The sequence below is a fragment of the Podarcis erhardii genome (genome assembly GCF_964252035.2).
Source record: "Podarcis erhardii genome assembly, chromosome: 7".
NCBI classification, from domain to species: Eukaryota; Metazoa; Chordata; class Lepidosauria; order Squamata; family Lacertidae; genus Podarcis; species Podarcis erhardii.
The window spans coordinates 22311799-22321711 of record NC_138511.1 but is presented as its reverse complement, the minus strand read 5'-3'; the positions used below and the strand labels follow the sequence as shown (position 1 = coordinate 22321711).

At 46.3% G+C, this 9913-nt stretch overlaps 1 protein-coding gene across 3 annotated transcripts in view; it reads left to right on the top strand.

The window, feature by feature from the left end:
- Positions 1–9913, top strand: part of SLC35E2B (solute carrier family 35 member E2B) — a 32934-nt gene that overhangs the window by 1155 nt on the left and 21866 nt on the right. The window contains exon 1 of one of the 3 annotated variants that reach the window (XM_081871185.1): positions 1056–1179. The exons of 1 other annotated variant lie outside the window; for it this stretch is intronic. The gene's annotated coding sequence lies outside the window, so the exon portion shown is untranslated. Of the gene's footprint in view, positions 1–1055; positions 1180–8439; positions 8511–9913 lie in introns of those variants that run through there. One more of the 3 variants, XM_081871187.1, reaches the window with a different exon arrangement.

The following is a 9913-nucleotide window of genomic DNA, read 5'->3' as shown; positions in this document are numbered from 1 at the left end:
CAACTCCTATCCTGACCACTGACCATGTTGTCTAGAGCTGAACCATTCTGAGAGGCGAGCCAGTTTCCTCAGCGCTGGTTTGCAGAAAAAACAACAACTTTAGGTTTGAAGTGCCCATAGGAACTGAGCGGTAGGGGCGGGGGGGGGGGTTGTCTGTGCAGACACTCATGCATTTAAATTACACCTTCCTCCTGGAAACTGTAATTTGTTTAGGCTGCTCTGTGAGGGAGGAACTACAATTCCTAGCATTCTAGGATGGGGGCATGGCTGTCAACTTTCAGATTTGAAAATAAGGGATCAGCAGCCTCAAAAATAAGGGATCAGCAGCCTCACCTGTCCTGGGGACAGTCTACGAGATATCTAACAATCCAGGATAGCAGTGGGAAGCAGCGGGAAACGGCGCTGAAATAAGGGGATTTCCCACAAAAAAGGGAAAGTTGACGGCTTTAAATATATTGTGTATGCCACAACATTCACACATCTTCCCCCTCATTCCTGATTCCTGGGTAAAGAAAGTGGGGGACTTCCTCAAGTGGACTAGAAACTTGGATTTTCTCATATTTTGTTTGCTTGCTTATTGGAAATATTTCAGCTTCATGGCGGCGAAAGAAAGAAAGAAGGAGAAAAAAACATTATTTCCTCCCTCCCCAAAGGTGAGGGTGTTTGACCTGAGTCGTCTCTAGAAACTTACAACTATGTTATATCGCTAGCCCCTTCTTGTATTAACTAACGCTTGCTAGTTATCTTTAGCTGCAAAATCTCTCACGACAGCAACCCGGAAAAGAGATGCCGGGAAATTCGTCGCGCTCTGCACGTGCCTTGAGGCACAGTCACCTTGCGATGTCAGGTTTGGGGCCGGGCAAAGGAGCCTGGTCCTAAGTGCCAGTCGCTCTCCGTCACCTTGAGAATTAAAGTATTCATCGCATTCATAGAATCGCAGAGTTGTTAAGGGATCGCGAGGGTCATCCAGTCCAACCCACTGCAATCCAGGAATCTTTTGCCCGATGTGGGGCTCGAACCGGGGACCTTGAGCTCTCTTTCTCACTCCCCACAACACCTTGCTCCGCCCGATCAGAGGAGGAGCCCTTTACAGACCAGGCGGGGCTTCTCCATCCGCGGAGGCGGCCGTGATCATGGCTGCGGAAGGGGAAGGCAAGACTTGTCCGGGACCGCAGGCAGGTGGGTGTGTCGGGGGCTAGCATTGTGCGATTGCATTGCAGTGGCGGGGGTAATTCCCCCCCCACCCCAAAATTTGGGAAGTTGCTGGAGACATTTGCAAATCTTAGCGCCCCCTACCCCCCCCGCAAGGGCTGCGCTGCAGGGATTGCAATATATTGTTTTGTGTGTTCAGCACAGCAACGCGGTGCGTGTTTGTGTGTGTCTCTTTGAATGGTTAGTTCTGCCGCGGCGTCTTGCAATTGTTAATTTTGGGGCGGGGAGATGCCTGGATGGTTTTTGAATTATTGCCAGGGCTCAGGAGCTCTGAATGTAGTGGTCAAACTATTGAAGTGGGTACGGGTGGGTGTATTTCTCATCGGCTGAACCAGGGATACCAGTCCGCTCACGCACCCCCTTCCAAGGGTAAAGGGGGGGGGTAGATACAGTTGAAATAAAGGCTGGCAGTGGTGGTATTGTAGTGGTGGTCTTTGAATTAACCCTGGAACTGAATCAGAAATTAGCGCCTTAAAGTAAGGCTGTGTGCGCACAGAATAGGGTTAACACACAATTTTTCCTCTCCCAAAGAATCCCGGGAACTATAAGTTGTTAAGAGCTCTGTGAGAGGTAAACTATGCTCCCCAGGAATCTTGCAGGGTGTGCTTTAAAAAGTTAGGTGGGTATGCAGCCCAAAGGATTAATTGTGCCATGAACTCTTTGGCACTTCACCAGATCATGTAGAGGTGTCTCTGTACCTGTATCCACACTGTGTGTGTGTGTGTGTGTGTGTGTACCTGTAGGTAATAGCACACTGATGTTGTGGTGTAGTGGTTAGTGTGTCAGACTAGGATCTGGGTAACCAGGGTTCAAATCTCCTCCACTTAGGCCTGAGGATCACTGGGTGAGGTTGGGCCAGCTACTGCCTCTCAGCCTGACCTGCCTCACAGGGTTATTGTGGGGACTAAGTGAGGAGGGGGAAACCATGGACTCTACCTTGAGTTAATTGGGGACAAAGGTGGGATATAAATGCAGTAATATAGATGCACAGGTGGGTGTGCAGAAAAATGTGAATGGCAGGTTTCAGCAGGAAAGAAGCACAAAAAATAAGCCCCAGCTGAAACTGAAATGGATGAGGAGAAAGCACAGGGACCATTCAGGACACCAATAATTTGTGACTGCCACCCTAGCTTTGCCTTTCGAGTGGGACAGGAAACCAGTGTCTCCATTCAGGCCTCAACTAATAGAATCAAACCTCTTGATCCATTGTCATTTCACCCTGGAGTCTCCTTTTGCAGTTCCTCTGGTGTCAAATAGGCTTCTGGTGTCAGAGCTGTGGCTGCTTATTCTTTTGCATAGAGACAGACCGGTTTGTCCTGGGGAGGCAGGCATTGTTAACAGTAGACATATCACATTGATAATAATAATAATAATAATAATAATAATAATAATAATAATATTTTTTATTTATACCCCGCCCTCCCCAGCCAAGGCCGGGCTCAGAGCGGCTTACAAGCAATAATAAAAACAAGATGAATGATTACAACTTAAAAACAAAAATAAAATACAACATTAAAATAATGGAACATTAAAATATTAAAATGTAGCTTTATCGCAGGAGGAGAAGGAAAAGAAAAAAGAAAGAGAGGGAGGGAGGGAATCAAATTGGCTCCAAGCCAAAGGCCAGGCGGAACAACTCTGTCTTACAGGCCCTGCGGAAAGAAATCAGTTCCTGCTGGGCCCTGGTCTCATGAGGCAGAGCGTTCCACCAGGCCGGAGCCAGAGTTGAAAAGGCCCTGGCTCTGGTTGAAGCCAATCTAACTTCCTTAGGGCCTGGGACCACTAGGGTGTTGTTATTTATGGACCTTGAGGCTCTCCGTGGGGCATACCAGGAGAGGCGGTCCCGTAGGTACAAGGCTCCTAGGCCGTGAAGGGCTTTAAAGGTCGAAAGCAGCACCTTAAATCTGACCCTGTACTCCACCGGGAGCCAGTGCAGCTTGAAAAGCACTGGGTGAATATGCTCCCATGGCAGAGACCCCGTGAGGAGCCTCGCTGCAGCATTCTGTGCCCGCTGGAGTTTCTGGGACAGCTTCAAGGGCAGCCCCGCGTAGAGCGAATTACAGTAGTCAAGCCTGGAGATGACTGCCACATGGATCACTGTGGCCAGGTCGGGGCGGGAAAGGTAAGGGACCAACTGCTTGATGCGGCGAAGGTGGAAAAATGTCACCTTGGCTGTTGCTGTAACTTGCGCCTCCATGGAAAGGGAGGCGTCAAGGATTACACACAAACTCTTAACGGAAGGCAATGGCATTAATTGGGCCCCCGCAAGAGAAGGGAGTTGGTCCCTCATCCCCATGCCATCCCGACCTAGCCATAGGACCTCTGTCTTTGAAGGATTTAGTTTCAATCGGCTCCCACGAAACCATCCAGCCACAGCTTCCAAGCATCTGGTGAGTGTGTAAGGGGCCGAGTCGGTGTGGCCATCCATCAGCAGATAGAGCTGAGTGTCATCAGCATATTGGTGACAGCCCAGCCCAAAGCTCCGGATAATCTGGGCAAGGGGGCGCATAAAGATGTTAAAAAGCATCGGGGAGAGAATTGCGCCCTGCGGCACTCCACACACCAAGGAGTGGCGAGACGACATTTCCCTCCCTAGTGCCACCCTCTGTCCCCGACCAGAGATAAAAGAGCATAACCAGTTACGGGCTATGCCCTGTATCCCCACGTCTGCGAGGCGGTGGTCCAGAAGATCATGATCGACCATGTCAAAGGCTGCTGACAAATCTAAAAGGATCAGCAGTCCTGACCCGCCTCGATCCACTTGTCTACGGATATCATCTGTTAGGGCAACCAGAGCCGTCTCCGTCCCAAAACCAGGACGGAAACAGGACCGAAATGGATCTAATGCCGATGTTTCCTCCAGAAATTGATAAAGAGAAATCCAAGAAGATCAGAAGCCACAACTGCTGACCTGTCAGCTAAGCTTGGCAAAGAATTATCAGGTGCTTGGCATCTTTTGTCCCGTGCTCATTTGGCTCCACTGTTTTCATTTGACTCCATTGATTGGGGGGGACTCAGGCCTTGAGCTCAAATGGGACGCTCCAGCCACAACCATCAGTGACCCAAGTGTTTCAGCCTGGCTGGAACTCTTGCTTTTCTGATTGGAGGCTGGAGCGGGAGGTGTGCGTGCGTGCACAAACTAGTCTTCTACAAAAGGTATCATTTATCTTTGCTGCTCCACCTATTTTGTCTCTGGCCCTGCCCAGCACTGGCATTTGGCCCTTGGAAGATTGCCCAGTAGAGAAGGTGGCCCTCAAGCTAAGAAAGGTTCCCTATCACTGCTTTACAATAATCATTCTCTGTTACTTAGGTGTATTTAAATTACAGCTATGGCTTGAATCCCAATGCATCTGATTCAATAAGACTCTAGTCCAAAGAAGACACGTCCCATAATAGAATTGGTTAGTCTTTAACATGTCATGAGACTCTTGGTGGTGTTTGCTGGAAGAAGTCTAAGACAGTTGCTTTTCTTGCATTTCAAGAGCTTCACTTGACCTGGATTAGACCCGGAAGCTTTTTCCAGGATCAGTATTGCCTCTGTGTGTGATTAGGTACAGAATGATATTTATTACTGTCAGGTAGGTTAGGCCATGATAGGGTATATAGTCGATCATCAAAGAGCTTTGTCACTGAGTGTGAACCCTGATCTTTCAAGTTTAAATCTGACACTTTCTGCATTTTACATGTTCCTCCTCTTCTTCTTTGGCGATCACTCGTAGCTAAGTAAGACTGTCTTCCATGAACACGGTCTTAACAGTGAGTCTGTAAGTGACTGCGGAGGCCAATTCTGGATCCACACATCCTTCCACAGTGGGTACATAGGTTTCTGGGCGGGAGTTAATCATGGTGAGGGTTTGCCAAACATGCCTTCCTCTTAGCACATTTCCCCCTTTCATCCTGAGTTTGAGCGTCTTCAAAGCCCATGGCACCTTTGGTAAAGGCTGTTCTCCAATTGGAGAGCTTGCAGGCCAGTGTTTCCCAGTTGTCAGTGTTTATAATACATTTTTTAAGATTTGCCTTGAGAGAGTCCTTGAACCTCTTTTGTTGACCACCAGCATTACACTTTCCATTCTTAAGTTGGGAATAGAGTAGTTGCTTTGGAAGACGATAATCAGGCATCTGAACAACATGACCAATCCAACGAAGTTTATATTGAAGAATCCTTGCTTTGACACTGGTGATCTTTGCTTCTTCCAGTGCACTGGTATTAATTCGCCTATCTTCCCAAGTGATATGTAAAATTTTGGGGAGACACCATTGATGAAATCTTGGTTGGCAGTGTCCGGGCCATGTGTGTGTGCAGGGGCGCAGGGCGGGGTGGAGGGAACTGGCTCAGTCCTCGCCAGCGACGCCACGGTGAGGACTGGACAGAGCAAAGCAGGGCCACTCTGTGCCTCCTGCCTGCCTATGGGGGGGGGGGAGCCCGGCTGGTCAACGTGGCCCTTGGCAGGTAGAAAGGAGCAGCATGCTGGGGTCACCTGCATGGGCGTGCCTGGTTCATGCCCTCTCAAAAACTGTGTGCCTGGAGCTATGCCCTGACTCTGAGAATTATGTAAGTTGAAACTGCCCCATTAGGAAAGAAAAAAAGGCAAAATGGCCTTTGCATATGGAAGGTCTGTTTAGAAATCGTGACTAACTGAATGCTGATAGACTTGCCTTTACCATCATCACTTTATCTAATCTTCCTCCTTACTTAATAAGCACCCTGTTGGATTAGGTTAAAGTCCCATCTAGCCAAGTGTCCCGTTTCCAACAGAGGGTGGCCAGAGGCCTGTTGAAACAGGGCATGAGAGCGTAGCTCCCTTGTGGTTCTGTGCATGTACATGGAGGTTCTACTTAGCTTTTGTTGTTGTTGTTGTTTAGTCGTGTCTGACTCTTCATGACCCCATGGACCAGAGCACGCCAGGCACTCCTGTCTTCCACTGCCTCCCGCAGTAAATGCTATTTATTGATTTATAGCATGTGTGTCCCATCCTGTATCCAAAGGGTCTCTCAAAGTTGCTTTCAAAAATGACTGTCTCTGCCCCCAGGTTACAATATAAAGAGATTTGAAGCACGAGGGGGAAATGAGTGGGAGGGAGTGGGAAATGGAACATCTTAAAAGTTACAGATCTTAGCATTATAGTTGATATCAGTGGCAGTTCTGGACGTCTTGTTCTTGATAAAAAGAAAACTCTTCCCTGAAGCACTCTTCTTCCCACCTCATCCACAAAATCCCAGCACCTGCCTCACAGTTCTTCATTCAGAACTAGGATAGACCTAGCCTCTGCAAATTTGTCAAATCTTCTAAGTTATTTGAACTAGGGGCACCATTGAAATCATTGGGACAAATGATTCATGACTTACCTTCAACTGATTTCACTAAACACTAAGTTCAACTACCTTAGTCACTCTGGACCCAACCCTATTCCTTGTTAAACTTGAGGAGGCTCCTTGTACATTGAAATGGTAGATGATAAAACATATCCCACAAAATTAGGTAAAGTAGAAAGCACCCCACCCCCCGAGAAATCACGCAAACCAGCAAGAGCTATCAGCACAAAAAGTTAAGAGCGGAGCACCAAAAGAAATACTTTTTATTTTATTAAGAACACTTTTCATCTAGCTCTCGGGATAGCTTACAGTTAAATATAAATCTGGAAAGCAATGAGGTATGTTATAAAAGAAAAGGGAAAACAACAACAATAGGAGCTTGTGCAGGATCTTACCTGCTGGGCCCAGCCAGGGTTTACTATCCTACCAATTTCTTATGAACTCCCGTAGGCTCCCTGCCTTGTACAGTTTAAAGAAAATATACCTGCTTTACCTAACCTTTTACTTTACTGTGGATACCGTCACAGCTTGTTCCTTTAACCTTCTACTACATATAGTAGTGGGATAGAGGAGATGAACAGACCCACAGAATTGTACCAAATACTTTAGTAAAATAAATTAAATGTAAGATTAACTTGCAAATTAAAGCTCTTGGCTTTGATTCTTGCTTAAATAGGTCACTGTCGCTCAAAGTATACAGTTGCTCTTACATTGATTCTTTAAATTTTATCATTGCTGCTTCAAAAGAGGTGGCTATAGAGTTGCCCTCGTTCTTTGCAGACTAAGCAAAGCTACTAGCCAGTTTTGCTGGTCTCCTGCCCTAGTTATTTCCCAAGTGGAAATCGTGCACCGACAGCGCAGCAGCAGTGGGAGGCACCATTAGCGAAAGCGCGCCTCATGTTACAAGCGGTTTGGGGTTACATACGGACCTCCGGAACGGATTAAGTTCGTAACCGGAGGTACCACTGTACTATGCTCACCAGAAGTGGGTTAATCCCTCTTCCCAGAACAACTCCGAGAATCGTAGCTCTGTGAGGGAATGGGGGTCTCCTAACAACTCTCAGCACCCTTTATGAACTACAGTTCCCAGGGGGAAGCCCTGACTGTTAAAGTGATATTGTACTGTTTTAAATGGCTAATGCAGGTGGGTGTATGGAAAGTATATACATACATATATGGCCAGTCTACTATTACTTGGTTCCTTTTTAGGGTCAAGTCCCCTTAAACACTGCTTCCAACAATATAAGCTTCCAAAAATATAAGCTATTGCACATTTAATTTATGGATTGCTTCCCATGGCACACCCTGAAATAATTCACAATTTAATCAATTGTTATCCCCCACATTTCATTTATTTCTTACTACTTCATTACATTTTATACCCCACCTTTTCTCCAAGGAGCTCTCCCCCCTTTTATACTCACAACAACCTTGTGAGGTAGGTTTGGCTCAGAGTTGGTGGCTTGTCGCCTGAGGTCATGCCATTAACTTCACAGCCCAGCAGGGGTGGGGGTGGATTTGAACTCGGGTCTCCCCGGTCCACCACCCTAACCACTGTGCCACACTGCCCACTGCACAGCAGGATCGACCACTTTTTGTGGAGTGGAGAACCCTTTAATGGAACTTTCAAATCTTTTTCTCTGTGTGTGGTCCTCTCTGACCCCCCTCCATCTCTATTCCAAGGTAAATATTGGGAAATGTTATGAGTGTCTTTTTGCCGCTGTAGTGGCCACCAAGTATTGTTTTCGACCTCGTTGTTTTTGAAAACACAGACATACATTCTGGCAGAGAGTGAGATTGGGGGCTGAGAAAGAATTTCCAAAATACGTGGCATATAATCACTGGCTTGTTCTGTGTTCTTTCCTTCCCCCGCATCTGTCTCGATGCCAACTTAATAGCTCAGCCAACTGGTTAAAGTTCTTATGGCAGCTGTCTTCCCTGTTCCATTTTCCAGCTTCTTGCAAAATTGCTGAGGAGGTTAGAGGGTAAATATTTCATTACCTCTTGATTTATTTGTCTAGAAGCCAGTTTTAGTCAACCCGCTGTGGTTTTGTTGAGCTGGCGCTTGGAACGAGATCTGTGCAACGGCTTTAAAATGTTGTTGTGGGTTTCTCCAAGAGGCTTCAAATCCCCAAGAGGCCCTGCATCCCAAAAATACGCTCCCCTGCCAATTACCTTCAGAATTTGAACCGAAATATTTGATTTGGGTGTGTGTAAGCAACTGAAGAAATAAATCTTAGGCTGTAATTCTATACATGCTTAACTGGCATGAAGCCCCATTGTACTTTTTAAGTATATTTGCACAGTGTCATGCTGATACTGTGATTTAAACACACTGCCCAATTTGTGTATGATCACCTTAGGACCATTAATTTCAGTGGGTCTACTCTTGAGTAAAACTTATAGAGCTCTAGCCCAGTCTGTTCAAACAGCTGTGAATCATTACTTGGAATTTTTGTAAACATTTCTAAGAATGACAACTCAACGGCAAATACTTCTATTGTGTGCATTTTAAGGATTTATTGTTTTTAGGGGGGAGGAACTGAAGATCAACACAGATTTAGCAGAGTATTTTAAGAGAATCTATATTGTATTTTAACAGAGAATTGCGTGCATTTTTAATAGAATTGATAACTGTGTATTTCACAGGGATAGTAGCTAGGAAATCATTTTCAGCTTTGAAAGTGCCCAGTTGGGCTGGTGGTATACTTATTTCTTATGCCGCTGTGGTTAGAGTGTCAGGTTAGGACCTGGGAGCCCAAGGTTGAAATCCCCACTCAGCCCTTAAGCTCATTGGGTGACCTTGGGTCAGTCACTTTCTTGGCCCAACCCAACTCACAGGGTTGTTCTGACGATAAGGTGGGGAGGGAGGATTATTTAGCTGTGATTCCTGCATTGCAGTGGGTTGGACTAGATGGCCCTAGGGGGTCCCTTCCAACAGCTTTGTCTATGTACAATTGATTTTGTTCCTGTAGGATCAAAGATGGTGGCATTGCATTGTTATAGAACAGCCAGGGTTGGAAACAGAGAGATGAAAACTAGGAGCTAAATGGCACCTTAAACCTATGTTATGGGCACCGCAATGGAGTCCATAACACGCTTTCTTATAACAAGAATACAAAGCTGAAAATGAATGAACTGCAGCTAAAATCTTATGTTCATTTCTCACATGGTCTAGTCCTCATCTGATCTGCAAAAAAGCCATACTCCCCCTGCTCGCCTCCCTAATATTCTTATGAAGGTCCCTTCTTCAGTCTTCAGAGAGTGGCTGGAAGTGGGGAGGCAGAAAAAGGCCCTCCTTTTCTTCCAGCAGTGGCAGTTTTAATCTGAAATCTTAGGCTCAGTGCTGCGCCCAGAACTCCGAAACTGCTCGCATTAATGAAATTCC